Raw genomic sequence first — 26,271 nt, forward strand, 5'->3', positions numbered from 1 at the left:
AAGTATTATTATCTCCGTTGTGTAGGTGAAAAACTTGAGGCACTAAAAGGTTAAGTAACTTATTCATGTAGTTACTGGATTCAGTCATCTGTCTCCAAAGCCCCCATGCTAAGCCAATAAAAGTAAAGCCAAGTGGCTTTACATACTCCCCAAATTCCTAGAAAATCATAGTGAAATGGATATATTGTAAAACAAATCATGGTTTTCCACTGATTTGGATTAAGGATCCAGAGGCTCCTCATCTCTTCCGATTGACCTTCAACTGCCAGGGGATATAAACTCCTCACCCCTCCATCTCTTCATAAGTAAATGGCTAATATTCTATAAGCCAATACATCATCAAAGAATTTCCCCAAACTTTGAAAAGTCGACAGCACTGTAAGCTCTAGTTTCCTTAAGCACAGGACCCATCTGCTGGGGAGAAGAGGGGAGATTTTGTACCTCAGGGTCTCCAGTTGTCCGGTGATACGGAAACAGCAAGTCAGCTGGCTGACATTTAAGTGGCATAGGAAATGAAGAAGGGATCTGTTCTCTCTCTGCCCTAGACCCTGTAGGTTTGTACTTGATAAAGAAAACATAGTTGCTGACAGCACAGGCCTTGGAACCCCACACACCTGTGTTCGAGCTGCCATTCTGACATTTCTCAGCAATGTGAACCTGAGTAAGTTCATTAACCTAAGAATCAGTTTCCACATCTTTCAAATGGGAATAACAGGAGGGCCCGAGTATGGCATTATTGAGTTAAGTGGGAAAAGTGCTTAAGGAGTTCTGTGACTTTTGGGGCACCTGGGTGGTTTAGTCAGCTGAGGGTCTGACTCTCGACTTCAGCTCAGGTCACGATCTTGCCGCTCGTGAGATCGGGCCCCCCGTTGGGCTCTGTGCTGGTGGTGCAGAGCCTGCTTGGGCTTCTCTCTCCCTCCCTCCCTCCTCCCTCCTCTCTCTGCCCACCCCCCCCCCACCCCCGCTTGCGCTCTCTCTCTCTCAAAATAGATAAAACAAACATTAAAACAGCAGTTCTGGGACTTTCAGCTATTACTACACATCCTCAACTCAACGTCCAACAAAACGACCAGCCCGTCTCACATTTATGCGTCCACAGTGTCTGTGGACCAGGGGACCCAGGCTAGGCTCTGCTGAGCGGGTCCACTTTAAGCTTCGGGTTCAGCTGGGCTTGAATGTATTGCTACAGGAGAGCAATCAAATCTGCTCCACATGTTTTAATTCCGAGGCCGGGACAAAGGGGCTGCAGCCACCACACGAGAATGCAAGCCCGAGAGCACGGTCCATTTCAAGCCTTTGTGAGCATCACGTCTGCCAGGATCTCCTTAGCCACAGCAAGTCGCAGGGACGATTCCGTTATCAGTGGAGAGGGGAGGCACCACCAAGTCACATGGCAAAAGGCGTGGCTACGTGGAGGGGTGCAGAGTTGGCAACCACCACGCCATCTACCGCAAGCTCTTAGATCGGTGACCGACTCAGAAAATATCAGTGGTTGTTCTTGGTTGTTCCAGTAACGATACTAGAGGCCCAGAGTGGCCACCATTGTCCACGGTGGATGAGTAGAACAGGGACGAACAAACTCTTGCCGGTTTAGGGTTAAAAAAAAAAAGAAAGAAAGAAAGAAATGCTTCTCGATAGCAGTGTCTAACTGAAAAGGACTCTACTCATTCCCATGTGGGAAAACGCAAACGTAGATTCTTACAACTTAGTCCACTTACTAATCACTGAGTTAATCGCGGGAAAACGTCAGTGAGAAAATTGGCACCGTCTCACGCCAGGTGGGCACTGCTCGGTTTGTAGGCTGAAAAGTTAACCCAGTTGTTCATTCTCCACCTTATTCTATCAGCCGCAATATGACAATGGCCCTGAGTCATTCCCTCCCTTCAAGGGATGCTCCTTGCATAGCCACCAAATCTCTTAGAGTTGAAACAAGCCACAGATAAGCCTAAATGTCCTCTGGTTCCTCTCTTCCTCAGTCAACCTCTCCGCAATTCCCTCTTGGCCCCGCACCTCAAGTCAAGCCCGCAAACCGTCCTTCCAATGCCCTCCTCCATGGACGGGTCACTGCTACGCAGCTTCTCCTCAGACTCAATTATTCTCCCGCCGTTGGAAGATAAATACAAGAACACAATGCTTGGGGAAATCCCACCTAAACAAATCACAGAGACCAGCTGTTTCCAGACAGGAAGCTAAAGCCAAGGTAAATGGCAGAAGGAGTGTAACTCTCTGTTACGATCATGGTCTGGCGTTGGTCTGTTGGGCCCATGGAGGGAAGTCTTCATTTCACTCACCTTAAGGCTTGGCAGTCCTCATTTGTCAGCCCTGTGGGTGGGTGTGGATGGCTCTGAGATTCCCTTCACGGATGTAACGTTCTTGGTAAATGCTTAATAAAAAGTCCATAAGGGGCCAGGTTAGGATCTATTCCTTGCGATCTCTATCATACCAAATGCTCTGGGACAGTCAAGAAGTGTCAAATCTCGGGGCGCCTGGGTGGCTCAGTCGGTTAAGCATCTGACTTCGGCTCAGGTCACGATCTCACGGTCGGTGGGTTCGAGCCCCGCGTCGGGCTCTGTGCTGACTGCTGGGAGCCTGGAGCCTGCTTCGGATTCTGTGTCTCCCTCTCCCTCATCTCTGTTCCTGCTCGTGCTCTGTCTCTCTCTCTCTCAAAAATAAATAAACATTAAAAAAATGTCAAGTATCAAGAGTCTGACTTATTCGAGGCCAGTTTTGGAAACAATACAGGTTCAAAACTGAGAATTGGTAGGTGATTGCCCTTCCTTCTCTATCACTTCCAGCTGGTGACACTTGCAGATAGAGAAGAAGCTGGTCCGAGAAGCCAGGACCCTTAGGCCACAGTAAGTCACGGCCCCAGAGAGGGTGGCTCCTCTTTATATCTCCAACCCAAGTCCCGAATGTACCCCAGACAGACTTGCCTCTTCCAAGAGACTTCACAGAACACGATGGGGCAAAAAGGGAACAAGCCCAGAATAAACAAAAACTGTAATCCCTCACTGGCTTCTGGTCTCTGGCCCTGACTCCTTCCACTCTTGCTGAGTCACTTGCTTCCTCAAGGATGCCCATCTGCCCAGCTCCCTGCCCCTCTCTCATATCGCCAGCAAGTGGCAGGACGGGGCTTGGAGTTCAGGTGACTGACCCTCCCCTCGGCCCTTTATTTTCCAGGATACCATTTTGCTTCCTTGTAAAATCACAGTAGATGCAAACTTGCTACATTTTAGACAGCGGGGGCAGAAGGAAGGAAAGGGGGCCAGTGGTAGCAATTTAAGCAGGGGATGGCTGCCTCCTCATATCCAGCCTCTTTGTTCAGGAATTGCTTTATCTCCATTAGCCATCTGACACTCTAACATAAGTGCACCATGAAATGCATTTAACAATCATACAATAAGAAAGACAGCCGTAGAGCAAAGTTGGGGGATTACTTTGTTACAAGTAGATTTGTATGCACTACAGACTCTATAAATTTGTTATGGCAAGCGTCTTGCCCTCCAACTTCATGTTCCAGTTGTGCTCTGAAGGCATTAAAAAACACCCAAATAATCAACAAACAGGCATGGATTCTTTTGCAACATGAGTTCGGAGGCTGTTCAAAGGTGCTGCGAGAGAAATCCTTCTGTAAGAGGGTGATAAATGGGGAAAGACACTGGTTTCCCTGTAGATCAAGACATCTGACTGTAAGGAAGGGATTTTGAGATGCTAGTTGTGGTAACGGGCGATGAAGAGACCAGGAAGTAAACAAGATGATCAAAGAGAGATGTGAAGCTGGAATGAAAAACAAAAGGAAGCAAATTAACAACATGGCACGACATCAACGCACACTCATCAGAAGAGCCAAAACGAAAAAGAAAGACAATACCAAGTGCCGGCGGGGGAGAAATCAGGACTCTCAGACACTGCTGGTGAGGGGCAGGTTGGTCAAATCCCTCTGGAATGCCGTGTGCCGGTATCTACAAGAGGTGACTATACGCCTGCCTTGTGACCCAGCCATTCTAGCCCCACACAGACACCAATAGGAAGGCACACATCAGTTAGCCAGAATACGCGTACTTGAATATCCAGAGCAACCCTAGCATCAAATAGGAAACTCAAACTAGCATCAAATAGGAAACTACCCAAATGCGCATCAACAGTAGAATGGATAGCTAAATGATGCTATATGCACCAAATGGAACACGATACAGCAACGAGAGCAAACTAACGACAAGGACATATGACACCCATGAACAAATCTCGCCAGCCGCACCAAGCGAAGGAAGCCAGCCACAAGACTTCATACCGTACCACTTCATTTTCCTTCTGGATGCTGTTATGAGTTGTTGAATTGTGTCCCCTCGAAGAAACATACTCGTTGGAGTCCTAACCCCCAACACCTCAACTTGTGACCTTATTTGGAAATAGGGTGGTCGCAGGTGCAAAGAGTAGGGAAGACAATCCAGTACGAGTGGTGTCCAGGTTTCAGAGGGATCATGGTTCTGTCGACCCCTCGATTTTGGACTTCCAGCCTCCGGAACTGTGACACGATTGTTTGAAGCCACCCCGTTTGTGGTATTTTGTAATGGCAGCTCTGGGAAACTGATACAAGGTGACAAAACCAATGCATGTTCTTTAAAAGTAAGGCCATGGTTACCCTTGGTGGCAGGGGTGATGTCTGGAAGGGGGTGTGAGGGGGAATTTGCGCACCTTTCTATATGTACGTTATACTTCAAGGAAACATTAACACACACACACACACACACACACACACACACACTTAGGGACTTTCTGGTTATCGATGGGGCCACATTCCCTGAGAAATAGACCTGCACGCAGCAGGCAGAGAAACCTGTCAAGCGTACTCAAAAATAATATGGCGGCACCTGGGTGGCTCAGTCAGTTAAGCAATCCAGCTCCTGATTTCAGCTCAGGTCATGATCTCACTGTTCTGCGGGTCTGGGCCCCATGTCGGGCTCTGTGCTGATGGCGCAGAGCGTGCTTGGGATTCCGTCTCCCTCTCTCTCTGCCCCTCCCCTGCTCTCTCTCTCAAAAACAAATAAATAAACTTAAAAAAATTATATTAAAAAGTTACTATGTGTCAAGGACTTAGGGTACGCAGTGATCGGCTAATTTCTCCCAGGGACCTCCTTCAGTCTGTAACCTGGAGTACCTCTGTCCTCCTTTAGGAGAACCTCATGACTTCAGGACACATCTGCTTTCCCAAGTACCCATCTATTAGTGATCTTTTCTGCAGCCAGTGGACACAGAGCCGTGTTGACGGTCGTGCCAGCTCTGGGCACAACCTGCTTGGGTTCAAATCCTGGCTTGGCCACTTTGCAGCTATGTGACCTTGAGTAAATTACTTAGGCTCGCTGGGCCTTAGTTCCTCATTTATAAAATGGGGATAATAATGGTGCCTATACCTCATAGTGTGTTTGCAAAGATTAAATCAGTTGATACAGGTAAAGGGTCTCCATGCAATAAATGTTGGCTCTTACGGTATCGTATCTCACTTACTGTGCCTTTAATGTGGCATGGCAGACATCCTCACTGTTCACCAGTTCTCAGCCTCCTCGGCTTCCAGGAATATGGGGGGTTTTACTTCCCTGTGTTTTATTCCTCTTTTATCGAGGACCATCTTCCCTATGATAAAATGCACTATTATTATTATGGGCTGAATTATATACCCTCTCTCCATTCATATGTCAAAGATCTAACCCCCAGGATCTCAGAATGGGACTGTATTTGAAGATCGTACCTTCAAAGGGCGATCACGTTAAAATGAGGTTGTTCGGGTGGACCCTAATCCAATATGATGGTGTCCTTATAAGAAGAGGAGATTAGGACACACACAACAGCAGACAGAAGGACGGCTAGGTGAGGACACGGTGGGAAGGCAGCCATCGCAGGCCAAGGAGAGAGGCCTCAGAAGAAACCAATGCCGACCACAGCTTGATCTTGGACTTCCAGGCTCCAGAACTGCGAGAAAACAAATGACTGCTGTTTAAGCACCCGCCCCACCCCCCCCACCCCAGGCTGTGGCCCGAGCAAACTATACACGTGTTACGTGTTCAGTTTGATGAGTTTTGTCAAGATGCAGAACATTTCCATAATCCCAGAAAGATTTCTCTGTGACGCATTGTGGCTCTCGGAAAGAAAGCTGCTATGAGCGTTTGTGTACAAGTCTTACGGTGGACCTCTACTTTCATTTCTCTTGGGTGCAAGCCTGGGACTGGAATTGCTGGGTCACAGGGTTAAGACGGATAATTGTAAGAAACGGCCGGTTTTCCCAAGTGGTTGGACCGTTTTACGTTCCCACCGGCAAATGGGTTTCATTTGCTCCTCGTCCTCATCAGTATTTGGGGTTATGGGTATCTATTTTTATTGTAGCCACTTTCATGGCTGTGAAATCTTGGTTGTGGGTGGCTTGTTCGTGCTGAGCATAAGCTGGATGAAAACCCACTAGAGAGGCGGGGCCACCAGTGGCCATACTGATTAGTGTAAAAAAACAAGTAACAGCAAGGACTCCTGTCGTCTCTGTTTTATCCGAGAACAGAATAGCTCACTGGTGGCTCGTGACAGGGGCTTGCTAGTCCTCGTGGGCAAGCAAGGCCGGGCGGGTACCGATGTGGGGAAGGCACTGCCCAGGGGTGTGTATCTACCCGTCGGAGGATGTGGGCGATGTGAAATTGCAGAGACAAATATCAATCCATATCAATCAATATTTATTGCTGAGTAAATACCTACAGTATGCAAGGTGTTCCCAGGGGATCCAGGAGAGGAGTAGACAGAGGCTCTGAAAGATTTACTCCTCTTGATTTTGCATTATCTGTGCCTCCAGCCCCTTCCATTAGCATGAATAATTAACAGCTGACAGAGCTATCAGCCACAGTAAGAGCATGCTTAGGATTCAGGCTTTGTCATGCGCCAAGGAAGAGAAAAGGCTCAGGGGTTTGAAAGTGATGATCAGGATGGGTCCTGAAGAGGAGGAAGATGAGGCATATGAAATACAAATGCAGATCAGCCCCCCGATTTTCTGTTTTTCTGAGAAAATTGCCTTTAAAGGCACGTGCCATACGTGAACGCTAACTTAGGAGTACACAGAGAGAAACCTTTCAAGGCACCCTTCCCTCTTTCCCATTGCCCTCCCTGGGGAGCGGTTGGGGGTTAACAGTCGGAGTGTGTCCCTTCGGACCACCCCCCCCCCCGTAGGAAAGTCTTTACACACGCAAATGAACATATATAGATTTCTTTTTTTATATTAATGAGATTCTATCCTGCATATCAGCCAGAGCTGGCTTTTATTTCACGATCGTATATCTTGAACATCTTTCCCCGGCAATACATGCATCAAAGACTCCATTGTACAGGCATGCCATGATTTATTTATTTAACAACACTCCTATGGATGGGTATTTAGATTGATTGCATTCTTCACTCTAGCTAGCTAGCTAGCTATAGCTAGTTATGTATATATCTGGGTAACATGTGCAGACATATCTACAAGGTAGTTTCTCAGGCTGGCTTAGAAGAGGACTTTGCCGGGCCAAAGACTATGACCGTTTTAAATGTCGCTGGAAGCTGCCAAATTGCCTCCGAAATGGCGTTGCCAATGAAAACTCCCACCGAGAGTGTCCAGGGGTCCCCAATTCCCCCTGCTCTCCCAACTCTAGATATCGTTGATCCTTCTATCTTTTTAACGCTTGCCAACCTTGGCAGATAAAGAGCGGTCTCTCATTTCTGTTTATAATTGCACGGTTGTGATTTCTAGTGAGGCCGAATGTGCTTCATATCGTCTCCATCCAGATCAGTAGGCAGGAGAACTGATTGCACTGTAGGTTTTTTTTTTTTTTTTTCTTTAACAGAAGGAAGCAGGTAAGTGAGAAATGCCCCTCCTGGCCCCGGTCATCTGGTTCTTGGTGTGCAGTGCTGAAATCCAGCCAGAATGAAGTTGCTCGAACTTCTGGCGGTGACTTGGAAAGGTGGATTTGTTCAGCTGTGCTCAGACCCAAGTAATTAGCTGATCGTTTGGGCATTTAGCTCGAACACCTCGCCAAAATGCTGTTCTCTTTAAGCTCCCGGGAAGCAAAGGATGCACGTTGGTCCAGCTTATTTTCTGAGTGCCTCCTCAGTCCTTGAGGAAGCTCCCCCTTCTGCAGGGACCATACTGTGGGTGCGCTTTCTAATGGTGAGCAAGATGGGTGACGGCCATCGGGTCCCCAGAGCTGTTCACAAAACCCTCGTGAGGACAAAAACAATGAAAAAGTTTTCTGGGACTGTTTACCCTGAAATCCCACTACCACTATCGCAATCCAGGCACCTACCCCTCCCGCCAGTTTCCAATCCCCCCATCTTCCTTCCTTCTGCACTGAAAGGCATCTTTCCCATCTAATCATGGTGATCTGATAATAGTGATGGCCTGTCCAAACTGAGCACAGTGCTAAGCATTTTACTAGCATTATCGTCAAATTTGAACCCATGGTTGAACAACCCCAAACACTGCCCTCCTGCTCATGCACACCCAACACGCTCCTGCCTGGGAGCTTTGCCGTTGCCCGGAATGTTCTTCTCCAGACCAAATACATGGCTCACTCCCTCACCTCTTTCAGACCTCCCATGGAATGGCACCCCTCAGACGCCTCTGATGACCTTACCTAAAATAGCGTTCCCTGTCACTCTCTGTCCCCTACCTACCGTTTCAGTTTCTTCACGGCACTTTTCACTGCGTGGTTTTTCATTGTGCACCTAAGAGTTCATTGCTGTCTCCCTCATTTGACCGTAAGCTCGCTGAAGGCAAGGACTCCGTTCACGGCTAAATCCTCTGTGGATAGAATAGCACCTGGCAGGAGGTTCGTGCTCGATGAATCTTGGCTGAGGACATGCGCCTTGAGAGCAATTTGGCAACCCGTCGTAAAACTAAGCATGTGGATGGCCCATCGCTGAGCAATCCCGCCGAGAAAAATTCCCGCACAGGTCTGTAAGAGGACATATGTGGGGATGTTCTTTATGGAAGAAGAGAGCTATTAAGCCACCCCGGTGTCCATTATTAAGGGAGATGATGGGAAAAATGAGGTGTGAACACACCATAGAACGCTATGCTGCACTTAGAAGGAAAAACTAAATGCCCATACAGCAAATGCATTGATCTTTGAAAAGAGTGCTGAGTGAACAGTGTTAGAAAGGAAATGACACAGCACAATACCTTTTATGTAAATTAAGAGCACACATGCCTAACATGACGCTGTGTATATCACAAAAACAAAAGAATATTTAAGGATACCGCTTATACAACCTTCCAGAGGGTGCCTCCAGGGGACGATGGGGAACCGGGAGATTGAAGAGAAGAAGGAGAGAGAAATAGCAAAAGAGACAAGTTGGGCGGACTGGTGCAGGTGGGGTTCGCAAACACAGAGATGTGGTTAACGGAGGGAGCCCTGTTGACCTCGGGTGCAAACGGAGGAAAGCAAAAACAGAGTCGAACGCCCTTTCTCCTTTCTCCAGCTGACATGCTCCCACCCGGGCTTCAAGCTTGGCTCAGGCATGGTCTCCATTTTGAAGCTTTCTTTGACCCTTCCCCATAGGATTAATTCCTCCTTTACTGACATTCCCATAGCATTTTAATGATACTTGTATTTTAGCGTTTATAACCTCGTATAATAGCTATTTGCTTACACATCTGCCTTCTCCATCAGGAGATAACGGATGTGACTTATTAATTTTCGTACCTCTGGCGCCTAGAATTGGTGATGAAACAAATTAATGGTGAGTTTAAACAGACATATGTTGTAGGGCCTCGAGAATGACTCTAGTTTGAACTTAATCTATAAACGCAGTGGTTTCAGAATCAGCCAGTGTCTGGCTGGGTGGGCAAGAGTTGCTGAATTTGGAATTGGACGCCAAATCAGAGGCGTTTTGCTGTTCATTTCTGGAGAAGAAATGGAAAGGGTGCGGCCGGTGTGGTCTGAGGTGCCTGCTGGACCAGGAGCTCTGGCCCCGAAGAGAATAGGCTGCAGACACACCCACTGGCCCAGGGTAATTCTCGGGGTGCTGGCCAGGCTGCAGGTGCAGCTAGAGGAGGTTTATCCCGGGGGCTGAGTCTGGCACCAGAAGTCACAGCTACTTCTGGTCTCCAGCCAGGCAAACACCCGGGAACTGGAACAATGAGGCTGCAACAAAGTATGGGGCCCAGGAAGCCGCGGTGGCTGTCACGTGGAAGCTCCAAGAAAACGGGATATGCCACCAGGGGCCCAGCAGTGTGGGGCAGTCTCCTGTCACTAGCTTTGGCTCCAGGTAGGGGTCCTGGTCTCAATCCTTAGACTCAGCCACGAAGCAGAGACTAGTGCAGCCAATGCCCCCTGCCCAGTTACCTACCCGCTGCCAAGCACTGTGCTGAATGCACAAAGGAAGGGGTCGGGGCCCGTGTGAGAAAGCTGAGACATGGGAATTGGGGCACAGGGGTGTGGAGCTGGGACTGGGGAGCAAGGAAAGAGTCCGGCTTGGGTCATATGATCGGAATTTTGGCCTCAGGGAAGTTGATGCAGAAATCCAGGCTCTAGAGCTGGAGCGGTTACAGAGACTGGGGGTTAACCACGAGAATCACAATGACGGGTGACTCCAAATGTGTGCGGAAGGGGGGCTGCTGGGCTAGGGGTTGGGCAGGGGCTGCCGCCGGGCACAGTTCTTTCCTGCTACAAATCCAACTTGCCTGTGACCTTGGGCGCATCTCCCCACTTCCAGGGTTTTCCTTATCTCACAAGCAGAATGAAAATGTCGACATTTGCCAAGCATTCGCCAGGTGCCCTTAGAAGGTTCTAGATGTTTCTATAACTTTACTCTTGCACCACTCCTCTGAGGTGGTATCATGAGAGTGACATGGGGCACAGAGAGGTTAAGTGACTTGCATGGGTAACAAACCTAGCATTTGAAGCCAGGCAGCTTAACCCCAGAGGAAGTGCACGTGCACACACACACACACACACACACACGCATGCACACGCACGTGCGCACACACACACTTTTTTTTTTAAGTTTACTTATTTATTTTGAGAGAGAGAGAGTATAAGAGAGGGAGGGCCAGAGGGAGAGAGGGAGAGAGAGAGAATCCCAAGCAGGCTCTGCACTGACAGCACGGAGCCCAACGTGGGGCTCGAACTCACGAACCATGAGATCATGACCTGAGAGGAAAGCAAGAGTCAGGGGCCCCTGCACATACATGCTCTTAATCGCTGCGCTACACTGCCTTGCCAGAGCATGTGTCTCAGGGCTGAGAAGGCAGGAAGGACCAAAGCCTCTACTGTCATTTCGTGAGGACGTCCAGACAATTGAGAAACATCTTGGCCACTGAGTCTCCTCCAGATTAGAGACAGAGCGGCCTAGGAATCAGACGTGACGGCTGTGGCCAGAGGCTCTGGTCCGAGGCGCGTCTGTCAGACGCGGGTGGCCTCAGACAGTGCATGGGTGCAGATGAGCCAGTTCTCGCAGGGCAGCGCAAAGCTCCTCCAGCCGCGGCCTTTCTCTGGGTGGACCACGAATGATGCTGTCGGAACAGCCGACTTACGCGGTGCCCTTGATGGCTGCAAGTCCCACGTTACACTGGACCAGAAGCCAGAGGTTCCTGGGCCTGCGATCTGAGAGCCAGTGGTTGGTGGAGCCGGTTCTGTGGCTTTCCAGAGAGGTGGCAGCAGGTGTCCGGAACACCGGAAGACCTGAGCCGCTCCGTGCCGTCTCCCGACATCCCCCAGCGGGAGTAGCTCCCACTGCCCCGAGTGGCAACCCGCTTGGTGACGTACCCTTCAGTCGCCTCCTTCCTTCTCTTCCCTGCCTCACTCCCTGGCCCTCCGGAAAAAATGACTTACAATCAATCCGTTGTCTATCCCTCCCGGAGAAATGACAATCAATCCGTTGTCTTAGGGCCTGCCATGGGCAACTCGAATGAAGACACGAGAAAGGACTTTTGGTGGCAAAGTGGATCCTGAGAAACGCCCCTCACCTGCACAATCTCTGGATTCTGGGAAGGATGGATGTCCTAACCTTTTCCAAAGATAGTGAGGTCGTGGAAGTAAGACCAGCTCCGAGCAGCCTAGTAAGGGGCTGTTAAAATCTGACCGAAGACAGGTCTAAGATACTCTGATTTCCACACGCCTCCAGTACCTCCCAGGTGGCCTCCTCGGGTCTTAGAGTTCCTCCCGGACCAGGTTTCTGCCTTTGGAAACGCAGGCAAAGGTGATCCTGTCTCTGCTATAGGAGGCTTCCTCTTCTGATGCCCTGGACTTCTTTTGCCACATCCAAATGGAAATTACTTTTCTGCTCCAGTTAGCAACAGTTTCTGCTTTCCAGGTGAATAAACATAATTCTCTGCAGGGGTAGAGGAAACATCCAAGCGGATTCCCATAGTCGGTGCTGGCCGCCCTCACGTTTACCTAGGGCGTCCTTTCCTAGCTAGCCAGCCAGCTCCACACCCTTTTCTTACCTAAAGCCCCAAATCCACCAACAGCAGGTGACCCGCCACCCTTCTCCCCTCCACAAGGCCCGGGCTCTTATTAAGAAACATGGAAAAGGTTGAGAAACATGGCATTTCTTTAGGGAAATACTTTCTGGGTTCTTTTGTTCCATATCATAGCACCCAAAGACAATTAATACTCTTTGTCTAACATGCTGGGGCAGATGGTAGAAGACGCCCTTGGCCAGAGGCAATTGATAGAGGATTGTCTGCACCCAGCCCCCAGGGCAGCCTTCCCAAGGGCTGCGAGGCTCCGGAATGTCCCGGCATATCTGTAACCCACTTGGGACATGCCGCCTGTATCAACAACTATTTTGAGTGTATGCTATAGAAAGTCACGCCATGGGACAAAAGCATAGGGGGTTCTCTTCAGAAGCCACGGGTCCCTGGTCGATCCCAGGTCTGCTCCCTCTGAAGGTCTTAAGGAACAGCTCAATGTTTAAAAAGTAGCTCGATTGAGGGATAACTGACGCAGCAGCAATTCGCTCCCTTTATGTAAACAATCCAGTGGATTTTAGGATATTTACACAGTAGCACACATTTTTGGATGTTTCTCCCACCCCCAAAAGAGCTCACTGTTGACCCACTCCTGCTTGGGAGCTGTCTCAGCCACTAACAAATGACCATCCTTCGCTGCCTCCCCACCCCAGGCCTCTCTGGAAATGTACAGAGGGTGTCTCCCAGGTGTGTATGAACACGTCTGTTCCTCTCAAACTCTGAAATCTTTGCCGGGTGTGGCCGCCAATACAGAAGATCCCCAAAGTGCCCAAGTTAAGATGCGGTCTGTAGCAAAGTGGCGCGAGGCCTCCCGGTCATTTGTGTGACAATCTAAGGCGTCCCAAAGCTGCACGGGTCCTTAGCTATTTTTTGAGCACCTGCTAGGTGCCAGTTCTGGGCTAGCACCGGGGAATTGAGGGCCAGGCGGGTGACACGCCCAGGAAGCCCCCTGGTTCCCACCACAAGTCAAGTTTGGGGATTCCCCCCGGCTCCTTGACAAGGACCCTGGTTTCATTCATGTTTGCACCACGTGGGATTGGCTAGTATTCATATTTGCTATATTGTCTTCAGCTTTAAAAAAGAAAACAAACAGTAAAACGTTATAGATAAGATCCACTCCTTGTCCCACCCCTCAGTGAATATCATGAGTTTATTACCTAAGATTCCAGTCTATTTTTTTGCACCTTTCATTTCTATCCTCCAAGGGGGCCCTTAGCCAATGACCGGCACGAGGCAACAAAAGCCCAGAGCTCCCCTCCTGGGGCAGCTGAGGCTGTGAGGACCTGATTCGAAATCCCCCTTGCCTGGCCCTGTCTCTCCTTTATCCTGCTCCCCTCCTTTCTTGCTGGCTCCCGGGCGGAGGTACTCTCTTCACAAATCACTCCGACACTCTGAGAGCACAGCCATTCAAAACAACCTTGGTTCACACATGTGCACCTCTCTTGCTGCAGACATTCTTTCTAAGGTATACACTTAGTGCAATTGTTGGTTCCTGCGGCGTGCAGCTTCCATTGTCCCAGGCGCGGTCCAAAGTACTTGAGCTGATTCATGGTTCCGCCAGCAGCATCTGAGAGGCCCTGTTTCCCTACATTCTTGAAAATCTGTGATATTGTCCGACTTGAAGTTTTGCCAGGCTACTGGCCGAGAAGTGGTACCCCATTATTTCACGTTGACCCCTTGATAATGTATTTGTGGGTCCTCCAGTTTTTCTATTCTGTTAATAACCTGTTTGTATTATTTGCCCATTCTATTGGGCTTTTTCCCTTTTTCTATTTGACTTGCACAAATTCTAGTGTATTCTAGAAATTTGCCAGTTACAAAATTTGAAAACTCCGTACTGTTTCAAAATGGAAATACAATTTTAAAATAACACATGTTTATTGAAAATTTAAATGATGCAAAAGAAGAGAAATTAGAAAGTAAAAGTTGCTTCTAATAATCTCCACTATGGCCTCAGGCTTCAATGCCACCCAACGATAAAAATAGCCACCATTAACAGGGAGGCATATATCCTTCCAGAATGTATAATGCATATGAGTTTATAAAAATAGATTCACATGAATTAATTCACTAAATATTATTAAGCATCTGTCGTGAGTCAAGTATAAAAGGTACCAAAATACACAAATCATTAAAAATATACCAGCTATACAAAAAACACTCCCTAACTAGCTTCTATCAATACCCAGCTTATTAAAGATACCTTTTTATGTTAAAACATATGAATCCCCCTGACTCAGCATAATAGCCCATTGAAAAGTAATCTTCCGCCAACAGACCTCTTGGCTATTTCCATTTTTTATATTTTATAAAAAAACCCTCAATGAACATCCTTGTACATACATCTTTTGGCAGTTGCCTCATTCTCTCCTTAGGATAAATTTCTACAGCTTAAACTTTTGGATGAAGAACAGCCCATTTTAGAGGCGCCTCAGGGGCTCAGTCGGTTAGGCATCCGACTTCGACTCAGGTCATGATCTCCCAGTTCGTGGGTTCGAGCCCCGCGCCGGGCTCTGTGCTGACAGCTCAGAGCCTGGAACCTGCTTCAGATTCTGTGTCTCCCTCTCTCTCTGTCCCTCCCTGACTTGCACTCGGTCTCTCTTTCTCTCAAAAAATAAATAAAAATATTTTTAAAAATTAATAAAAAAGAGGGGCCCATTTAGAATTTGATAGAGATTGCCAGACTGCCCTCCAGAAATCTTGTGCCAATTTACTCTCTCACCAACGATGTGTATGTGTGTCTGGCTCCTCCCATTTTCAAGCCACTCTTTAAAAGAAAGCCCTTGATCACTATTTCTAGAACTCAAATATAGCCCATATCATTTTCCTTTCTCTACTGATTTTAGAAAAAAAATAGGCAAGAGCAAGTTTGAACAATTCCAGCCTACTAAGATATTTTAGTCCTTTGATTAATTCGCCGAATCCTTTCTATGGAGCCATTAATCACAAAGCGAAATTTGTTTGAAGGAAGAGGTCTGATTGAAAATCCACCCAAAGGCATTTAGCCATCGAATACCGAAAGGATTTCTCCCTAAAGTCTCTCCCTGACGGTGTGTTCCCACGGCCAAGAACCCTGTCGCTCATAACAAGGCTTCTTGGCCCTACCTACACCTCCTGTTCTCGTAGCCACACATATTTCTGTGATATGTGGAAATACAACAGTCTCCTTGATGGGATCTCCTCCTCAGATGCAGATTTTGAGTTTCTCTTGTTTACTGAAATCTGGGGCTAGACAGAAAAAAGATTCACAGGTAAAGGTAGAAAGTAAACACCTGGGTTTTCACACCCCAATTCAGGAGTCACTTAACATCGCCAAACCAAAGCATTGGCCCATATCCATCCCTCCTCTTGAGTTAAATTGTAGAGAAACATTGCTTAACCAGAGGCCAGTTAAAAAAAAAAAAAAAGGGGCGCCTGGGTGGCTCAGTCGGTTGAGCGGCCGACTTCAGCTCAGGTCACGATCTTGCGGTCCGTGAGTTCGAGCCCCGCGTCAGGCTCTGGGCTGATGGCTCAGAGCCTGGAGCCTGCTTCCGATTCTGTGTCTCCCTCTCTCTCTGCCCCTCCCCCGTTCATGCTCTGTCTCTCTCTGTCTCAAAAATAAATAAAACGTTAAAAAGAAAAAAAAAGAAAAAAAAAAAAAAACTTTGGAAAAGAAATTAACAACGTAAGAAGGTGAGAGTGCTAATTTCCCAATGTGGCCACCAACTCGAACCTGTAAAACGTTTGATGGTCCAGATCTTTGTTTTAAAGCCCTCCTTCTGGAGGCTTAGAAGGAATTAGCCACAGGGGAGATTCCTGTTTGCCTCTCCATGTGGTCCTCCCAATATCCTCCATGGCTGCTCGACTAAAGATACAACCAAGATGGCAGGGTGAAGAGGAGGAAAATGCCTGGGTAGGACTGACATCCAAAGAGGTCCTTGCTTATTTTGGCAGAAGCACGTATGCTTCATTGATAGATGTTTTAGAAGAAGTAACAGTTGGGATCCATTGCAAGAAGCAGAAACCCCTGTGTTATGCAAAAGCAGGAATTTAATATAGGGAATTGCAGGCTTATAATATCACTGGAATGCCTGAAGGAGTGCTTCATAAGCTGATTTGTGGAATCATTGTGACAGCACTGGCCTATCAGAGTAGTGCAGCCTTTTAGGTTACCGCAGGAATCCTGAGTTCAAAACCAGGGCATTATAGAGGCACCTGGGTGGCTCAGTCAGTTAAGCACCTGACCCTCGATTTCAGCTCAGGTCACGATCTCACGGTTCATGAGATAGAGCCCCACGTCGGGCTCTGCACCAACAGCACGGAGCCTGCTTGGGATTCTCTCTTCCCCCGTTTCGGCCCCTCCTCCGTGGTCTCTCTTTCTCCCTCTCAAAATAAATAAATACACTTAAAAACAGAGCATCGTAACTGTGATCCAAGGGTCAGGAAACCAGAATAAAGAAGAATGCCACTAGTGCCTCCTAAAACCCAGCAGCCTGGAGAATAGCCATGGAACCTCACATTTTACATTTCCCCAAAGAAGACACACAAATGGCCAACAAGTATATGAAAAGATGCACAACACTACCAACCATCAGGGAAGTGCATGTCAAAACCACAATGAGATAATACGTCACGCCCATTAGGATGGCCACTAGGAAAAAACAAACACGAAAACAGAAAATAGCAAGTGTTGGTGAGGATGCGAAGGAATCAGAATCCTTGTGCGCTGTTGGTGGAAACTTAAAACGTTTAAGCTGCTATGGAAAACAGCATGGAAGTTTCTCAAAAAATTTAAAATAGACTTACCATATGATCCAGCAGTCCCACTTCTGGTTATATACCCAAAATAATGGAAAACAGGATCTTGAGGAGATATTTGCGCGTACATGCTTTCTGCAGCATTATTCACTGTAGCCAAGATATGGAAACAACCATATCGATAAATGGATAAAGAAACTGATCACACACACGTACACACACACACACACACACACACGCCTGTGCACATGCAAACACAACTGGAATGTTTCTCAGCCTTAAAAAAGAAGGAAAAGGGCACCTGGGTGGCTCAGTCATGCTAAGCATCTGACTGTTGGTATCCGCTTGGGTCATGATCTCACGGTTCGTGAATTCAAGCCTTGCATTGGGTTCTGCGTTGGCATCGCAGAGCCTGCTTGGGATCCTCTCTTTCCTTCTCTCTCTCTGCCCCTCCCCTACTCATGCTCACTTTCTGCCTCTCTCTCTCTCTCTCTCTCTCTCTTTCTCTCTCTCAAAATAAATAAATAAACTTAAAAAAAAAAAAGAAGGAAATCCTGGAGTGCCTGGCTGGCTTAGTTGGTAGAGCATGTGACTCTTGATCTCAGAGTTGTAAGTTCAAGCTCCACATTGGTTGTAGAGATTACTTAAAAACAAAATCTTCAAGGGCGCCTGGGTGGCTCGGTCGGTTAAGTGTCCGACTTCGGCTCAGGTCACGATCTTGCAGTTTGTGAGTTTGAGCCCCGTGTCGGGCTCTGTGCTGACACCTCAGAGCCTGGAGCCTGCTTCGGATTCTGTGTCTCCCTCTCTCTCTGTCCCTCCCCTGCTCGCACTCTGTCTCTCTCTATCAAAAATGAATAAATGTTAAAAAATAATAAAAAAATAATAAAATCTTGAAAAAGAAGGAAATCCTGTCATACGCTACAACACGGATGAACCTTGCGGACATTGTACTAAGTGAGATAAGCCCGTCACAAAAGAAAAACACTGCGTGATTCCACTTACATGAGGTATCTAAAGTAGTCAAACTCTTAGACACAGAAAGAGGATGGCGGTTTCCAGGAACCAGCAGGAGGGGGAAAATGAGGAACTGCTGGTCAATGGATATAGAGTTTTAGTGTTGCAAGATGAATGAGTTTTAAAGAGCTATTGCACAGCAACGTGCCTTTGTTAACGCCACTCTCCTGTGCGCTTAAAAATGGTTGTGATGATAAATTTTATGTTATGTGTTTTTCGCCACAATAAATAAAAAGGAAAGAAGATTATCTTGGGTGGATCTGACCTAATCTTATAAGCCCTGTAAGAGTAGAGAGTTTTCTCCGGCTGGAAGCAGAAGTCAGAGATTCAAAGCACAAGAACGGTGATGACATGCTGCCGACTTGAAGGTGGAAAAGCTCACACAGCAAAGACTACAGGTGGCCTCTAGCAGCCAAGAATGGTCCCCAGCTGACAGCCTACAGGGAAATGGTGCCTCAATTCTACCTCACCTTCAAGCAGTTGAATTCTACCAACAGCAAGAATGATCTCAGAAGCCAAGTTTTCCCCCAGAGTTTTGAGATTAGAAGTCAGACTGTCACCTTGACGTCAGCCTTGTGACACTCTGATCGAGGAACGCAGCCACGCTGTGCTGGGCTTCTGACCCACAGAACTGCTAAGCTAATAAATGAGGATTTTTCAAGTCGCTAATTTTGGGTCAGTTTGTTACATGGCGATAGAAAACTAAGTTGATTTGTCATGCGGCGAAAGTGAACTGAAACAGGGTACAAGAACTTCTCTGTAGAGTTGTAACAGAATGATTTGTAACGGAACTGGATGCAGGTATGTCACAAGGGTCTACCCAAAATGTGACACATTCTGAACCATACGGGTCAGTTCACCCAAAAGAGACGCACGACTATACTCTTGTCCTCCTTTAATGACTTTACTTCCCGAAAGCCCTGTTGTTTAGTGTGATACTATTCCATGAACAAATTTTCGTGCAAGCATACTTTCATTCAAAAACTTCCTTAAGGGACACCTGGATGGCTCAGTCGATTAAGCATCCACTCTTGATTTCGGCTCAGGTCATGATCTCACGGTTTGTGAGACTGAGCCCCGCATTGGGCTCTGGGCTGACAGTACAGAGTCTGCTTGGGATTCTCTCTCTCCCTCCCTTCTCTGCATCTCTTTCTCTCTCTCTCTCTCTCAAAACAAATACATAAAAACATTTTTTAACCTTCCTTACTATGAAAATAAAGAAAACATTTCAAGATAGGAGAGATTGTAATTTACAGTATGACAGCAAAGAATATTAACTTTCTATTTTGTAATTATTATAGGCTCACAAAAATTGCAAAAATAATAAGGAGTTCTCCTATACACATGACCTAATCTCCTGAAGTGGTTTGTATGTTTTCTCACTGAGTTTAAAGAATTATTCATACATTCTAGACATGAGTCCTATCTCAGATATGTGATTTCTAAATATTTTCTCTGAATGTGTGCCTTTTCTTTATGGATGGTTTATTGTGGGGTCCCATCTAAGCATTCCTTAGGTAACAAAGGTATTTTCTTTTGTTCTCTTCTATAAATTTTATAGTTTTGCATTGACATTGAGATATATAATCCATTTTGAGTTATTTTTGTATAGGAGGTGAGGTTCACTTTTTTGCCTATTGATGGCCAATGGTTCCAGCACCATTTGTTGAAGATCATTCTTTTTCCACCCAACCGCTTTAGTGCCTTCCCACAAAAATCAGTTGGACATATTTACATGAGCTTATTTGGGGGTTCTCTATTATTTTCCAATGATCAAGCCATATCTCTCTTTCTCCCTCTTTTTCCCTCCACTAATACCACACTGTCTTAATTACTATAAGTATATAGTAAGTCTTAACATTCCATAGTGTAATTCCTGTTTTTATTTTTCTTTCTCAACATTGTTTTCGCTATTTTAGTTCATGGTCTTTCCATAGATATTGTCGGGATATTGACAGAAATTCTGTTGAATCTATATACAGATCAATTTCAGAAGAACTAATATCTTTACCATGTCAAGTCTCCCGGTCCATAAACATAGTATTCTCTCTCCATTTATTCACATCTTTGTTAATTTCGTTCATGAAAGTTCTAAAGTTTTTAGCATAGTATCTATATGTGTTTTGTTAGATTTATAACTGGGTGTTCCTTTTTGTGAAACAATTCTGAATGGTACTGTATTTTTCGTTTTGTTTTCTGATACTTTGTTGTTTGCATATAAACATGTGCAACATGTGCATATAAAACTGTGACTAACTTTTGTATGTTCACCTTGCTAAAATCACTTATTAGTCTGGAGTTGTCCTATAGATTTATTGGGGCTTATGTCATCTACAAATAGCAAGAGTTTATTTCTTATCTTCTAATTGCTGTGTCTTTTACTTCCTTTTCTTACTTTATTGCACAAGCTAAGGCTTGCAGCTAAGTATGACTGGTAAGAGTAGACATCCTTGCCTTGTCCCTGATCTTAGGGGAAAGGGATTCAGTCTTTCGCATTATGTATGATGTTAGCCATACATTTACAAAACGTTTTTTGATGTTTGCTTATTTTTGAAGGAGAGGGAGACAGAGCGTAAATGGGGGAGGCGCAGAGAGAGACACACACAGAATCCAAAGCGCCTCCCAGGCTCTAAGCTGTCAGCACAGAGCCCAATGTGGGGCTCAAACTCATGAGCCATGAGATCACGACCTGGACTGAAGTGGGATGTTTAACCGACTGAGCCACCCGGGCACCCCAGCCATCCATTTTTTCTTAGTGTCCTTCATCAGGGTAAGGATGTTCAAGTTCAAGTCCTAGTTTTCCTAAGTGTTTCTCAGAAATGGAAGCTGGAGTCCATCAGCTGCTTTTTCTGCATCAATTAATATAATTGTGTGGTATTTCCTGTTTGGCCTGTTAATATACAGTGGATTGCACTGATTGATTTTCAAATACCGAACAACACTTGCATTCCTGGAATAAGTCCCCTTACTTTTGGTATAGGATTCTTTTTATATATTGCTGAATTTGGTTTGCTAATTTGCTGAGAATTCTTGTGTATGTGTAAATGAGGGATATTGGTTTGTAATTTTCTTTTATTGTACTTAGTTAAATTTATGTGTGCAACATTGTCTGTAATATTACCTAACTATTATTTAATGCCTTTGGTGTCCACAGTGATATTTCCTTTTAGTCCCACTGTGACTTCTCTTTTTCTGTTCGTCTTTCTAGAGGTTTGTCAATTTTATTGACAGTTTTGAAGAATCTGCTTTATTTTTATTAATTTTCTCTATTGTTTTCCTGTTTTCAATTTCATTTATTTCTGCTTTCATTATTTGCTTCCATTTGCTTGGTTTGGGTTTATTGTTCTTTTTCTACTTTGTTGAGATGAAAGTTTAGATAATTGATTTGAGACCTTTGTGCTTAGCAAATATACGCATTTAATGCTATAAATTTCCTCCTATGCACTGCTTTAGCTGCATTCCATAGGTTTTCATATGTTGCATTTTCATTCTCATTCAGTTCTATGTAGATTTTGATTTTCCTTGAAACCACTTCTTTTGTTCATGAATTGTTTAGAATCGTGTTGTTGTTTTTTAATGTTTATCTTTGAGAGAGAGAGAGAGAGAGAGAGAGAGAGAGAGAGAGAGACAAGGCGTGAGCAGGGGAGGGTCAGAGAGAGAGGGCGACACAGAATCTAAAACAGGCTCCAGGCTCTGAGCTGTCAGCACATAGCCTGACGCGGGGCTCGAATTCACGAGGTTTGAGATAATGACCTGAGCCGAAGTTGGATTCTTAACCGACGGAGACATCCAGGCGCCCGTAGTGTTGTGTTGTTGAATTCCCGACTTTTTCGAGATTCACCAGTTGTCTTTCTGTTGATTTTTAGTTTGATTCAATTGTGATCAGAGAGGATACTCTATATTATTTCCATGCTTTTCTTTTTTTTAATTTTTTTTAAACGTTTATTTATTTTTGAGACAGAGAGACACAGCATGAACAGGGGAGGGGCAGAGAGAGAGGGAGACACAGAATCGGAAGCAAGCTCCAGGCTCTGAGCCATCAGCCCAGAGCCCGACGCGGGGCTCGAACTCACGGACCACGAGATCGTGACCTGAGCCGAAGTCGGCCGCTTAACCGACTGAGCCACCCAGGCGCCCCAACCATGCTTTTTTTTTTAATTGAAGCATAGTTGACATACAACATTGTATTCGTTTCAGGAGTACAACATGGTGATTTGACAATTCTATGCACTACCCAGTGCTCACCATGATAGGTGTAGCCGCCATCTGTCAACATTCAATATTATTACATATGATTGATTATACCCTTTATGCTACACTTTTCATTCCCACGACTTACTTATGTTATAACTGAAAGCTTATACCCCTTAATCCTCACCACCTATTTTGCCCATTCCCCCTTTTTTCACTTAACATCCGTGTTGTGAATGGCAAGATTTCATTCTTTGCTACGGCTGAGTGATATTCCATTTTTTAGCCATTTAAAAAATGATTTTAATTCTTTCTGATTTATTGTTATGTTTTGTTTTACTCGGGATATGGTGTATCTTTGTGACTGTTGATGTATACTTGCAAAAAATTCGAATTCCACTTGTTGGATGCAGTGTTCTCTAAATATCAGTTAAATCCTGTGGCTAATAGTATTTTTCAGTTCTTCTACATCTTTGCTGATTTTCTGCGTAGTGGTTCTATCAATTATTGAGACAGAGTTATTGAGATCCCGCAGTATAATTGTGGCTTTTCTATCTCTCCTTTCAGTTGTGTTAATTTTTGTTTCATGAATTTTGTAGCATCGTGATTTGGCAATACACAGTTAGAATTGTTATGTCTTGGTGGATTGATCTTTTCATCATCATGGAGTATCTATCTTTGCCCCTGGTAATTTTTTTTGCTCTTAAGTCTACTTTATCTGATATCGGGATAATATGGACACCGATATATTAGTACAGCTAGCTTTCCTTTGATTAGTGTTTCCGTGGTATATTTTTTTCCATTCCACTTATTTTTAACCTATCTATATCAGCATATTTGCAATAAATTTCCCGTAGAGAGCAAATAGCTGGGTCACTGTTTTCCCCACTCTGTCAATTACTATCATTTACTTGGTATACGTATACTATTCATGTTTAATACAATTATTGAGATGTTAGGAATTATGTCTGACATTTTATTATTTGTTTTCTTTTTTTAATTTTTATTTGAATTCGAGTTAGTTAACATACAGTGCAATATTAGTTTCAGGAATCGAAGTCAAAGATTCATCACTTACATAAAACACCCAATGCTCAGCATAGTAAGTGCCCTCCTTATCTGTTTTATTTGGCTTTTGCTTGTTTCCCTTTTCCTGCCTTCTTTCAGGTGATTTAAATGTTTTTAGTATTACATTTTGCTTTATCTGTAGGCTTGAGTATATCTCTTTGTAGAGTTTTCTTAAGTGGTTGCTCAAAGAATTACAATATAAATATGTAACTTACCACAGTCTATTAGTATCACCATTTTACCACTTCAAGTTAAATGTCGGAAACTTATCCATTTTTCTTAGTGGCAATGAGGCGGGTCCTGCCTCATTGCTACTAAGCCAGGACGGTAGTCAGGGCTCTGCTCACACACAAGCTCTGTTGATCACTACGTATCAGGAGACAGAGGGTTGCTGCCATATTACTGCCAGACTGGGATGGTAGAGAGGGGTGTTCTCACACAGTCCTGGTGTTGGCTGTCACGCACAGTGGCACCGGGGACGACACATTGCTTTTTGCGGTGTTCGGGTGGTATAAGGCTCATGTGTCACAAAGGTTTTATTCTGGAAAGGCTTCCACTCTCCCTATTTTTCAGGTAGAGAGAAAAGGCCTCCCTTGTTTTATTGATTTGATTTGACCTCTCTGTGCTTGGTGTTTCTGGCTTGTGAGCTTCTATGGTATCCAGGCCAGAATATAGAGGTCTCAAATACCAAGATTCCTAGACAAAGCACCTTAAAAAAATTTTTTTTCATGTTCATTTACTTTTGGGGGGAGGGGCAGGAAGAGAGGGAGATACAGAGTCCGAAGCAGGCTCCAGGCTCCAAGCCGTCAGCACAGACCCTGACACGGGGCTCGAACTCACAGACCGTGAGATCACGAACGGAGCTGAAGTCAGCTGCTTAACCGACTGAGCCAGGCACTCCAACAAAGCACTTTTTAAAAAAAATTTCAGTGTCAAAAAAAAAAAAATTTTTTTTTTCAGTGTCTTCTGCTGTTTGCTTCATGTAGTTTTTCCAGGGTTCCCCATTTTGTCTGAAAGCCCAATGCCAGAAATCCCACTTATTTTAATCAGGAAGATTACGTGTTCCATCTCAACCTAATATACGGAAAGAATATCCATGGAGAGATAACATACATCAGTTAAACAATAACATAGGTTCCTACCAATAAACTTGAAAGAAAATAAGCACAGTAGGTACATACATGTCAGATCCTGAAACTTTCCTGCTCTTGTCAAAGGAAGAAGATTCGATAGCAGCGGTCAGTGCCGGAGGAACGGTGAAAGGGAGTCATTCTTTGGAAGATGCATTCTTTCTCTACCATTCTGCTCACTTTTTCAACCTGCTTGGGCTCATGGTCATCCCGCATTTAAAGTGCCTTAAAAATAATGTTACAGCACAGACAAAAACACTCTAGGACAAAATAAAGACTAAGCAGAAGAGTGTTTTAGAAACGTGGAAGCAATGCACATGGACAACAGAGAAAAGCCGGTAAGTCCACGGGTGCAAGGCCAAACATTTTGGCCTCATCCAAACGTGGTATACGATACAAATGTGTGCCATATGATATGCTCTGACTAAAAACTGATGTTTCAATTAATTTGCTGAACTCCCTGGAAGTATTGGGTCAAAATATCACTTCTTTTTTTTTATTTTTTCTTTTTTAAAATTTACATCTAAATTAGTTAGCATATAGTGCACCAATGATTTCAGGAGTAGATTCCTTCGTGCCCCTGACGCCTTTAGCCCCCCCCCTCCCACCACCCCTCCCATAACCCTCAGTTTGTTCTCCATATTTATGAGTCTCTTCTGTTTTGCCCCCTCCCTGTTTTTACATTATTTTTGTTTCCCTTCCCTTACGTTCATCTGTTGTGTCTCTTAAAGTCCTCATATGAGTGAAGTCATATGATTTTTGTCTTTCTCTGACTGACTAATTTCACTTAGCAGAATACCCTCCAGGTCCATCCACGTAGTTGCAAATGGCAAGATTTCATTCTTTTGGATTAAAGTGTATTTATTGTGTTTTGAGGTGAGAAAATCATATCAGAACAAAATAAAATAGATGAATAATGGCAAAAGAAAAGGCTGTTGGGGTGCCTGGGTGGCTCAGTCGGTTAGGCTGCAGACTCTTGATTTCGGCTCAGGTCATGATCTCACAGTTTGTGGGATCGAGCCCCACACAGGGCTCCACGCTGACAGTGCACGGAGTCTGCTTCTCATTCTCTCTCTTCGTCTCTCTATGCCCCTCCCCTGCTTGGGCTTACTCTTTCTCAAAGTAAATAAACTTAAAAAAATTAAAAATCTCTGGTCAGAGTGGCTAACATTAACAACTCAGGAAACAAGAGATGCTGGCGAGGATGTGGAGAAACGGGAACCCTCTTGCGCTGTTGGTGGGAAGGCAAACTGGTGCAGCCGCTCTGGAAAACAGTGTGGAGGTTCCTGAAAAAATTAAAAATAGAATTACCCTACAACCCAGCAATAGCACTACTAGGAATTTATCCAAAGGATACAGGGGTGCCTATACATAGGGGCACATGTACCCCAATGCTTCTAGCAGCACTTTCAATGATAGCCAAATTATGGAGAGAGCCCAAATGTCCACCGATTGACAAATGGATTAAGAAGATGTGGTTTATATATACAATGGAATACTACTCAGCAATGAAAAAGAATGAAATCCTGCCATTTGCAGCAATGTGGTTGGAACCGGAGGATATTATGCTAAGTGAAATAAGTCAGTCAGAGAAAGATAGATACCATATGTTTTCGCTCATACGCAGAAGTTGAGAAACTTAACAGA

At 45.1% G+C, this 26,271-nt stretch overlaps 1 long non-coding RNA gene across 1 annotated transcript; it reads right to left on the bottom strand.

The window, feature by feature from the left end:
• Positions 1-7,350: 7,350 nt before the first annotated feature.
• LOC109248016 (uncharacterized) lies at positions 7,351-25,184 on the bottom strand. The gene is made up of 4 exons (XR_002071907.2): positions 24,676-25,184; positions 17,270-17,371; positions 8,683-8,963; positions 7,351-8,227 (listed from the first exon to the last, which is right to left on the bottom strand). It is a non-coding gene; the product is annotated as an uncharacterized LOC109248016 (long non-coding RNA).
• Between the last annotated feature and the right edge of the window lie 1,087 nt (positions 25,185-26,271).

This window comes from Panthera pardus, unplaced genomic scaffold (assembly GCF_024362965.1).
Source record: "Panthera pardus isolate Hobbes unplaced genomic scaffold, ASM2436296v1 HiC_scaffold_27, whole genome shotgun sequence".
NCBI classification, from domain to species: Eukaryota; Metazoa; Chordata; class Mammalia; order Carnivora; family Felidae; genus Panthera; species Panthera pardus.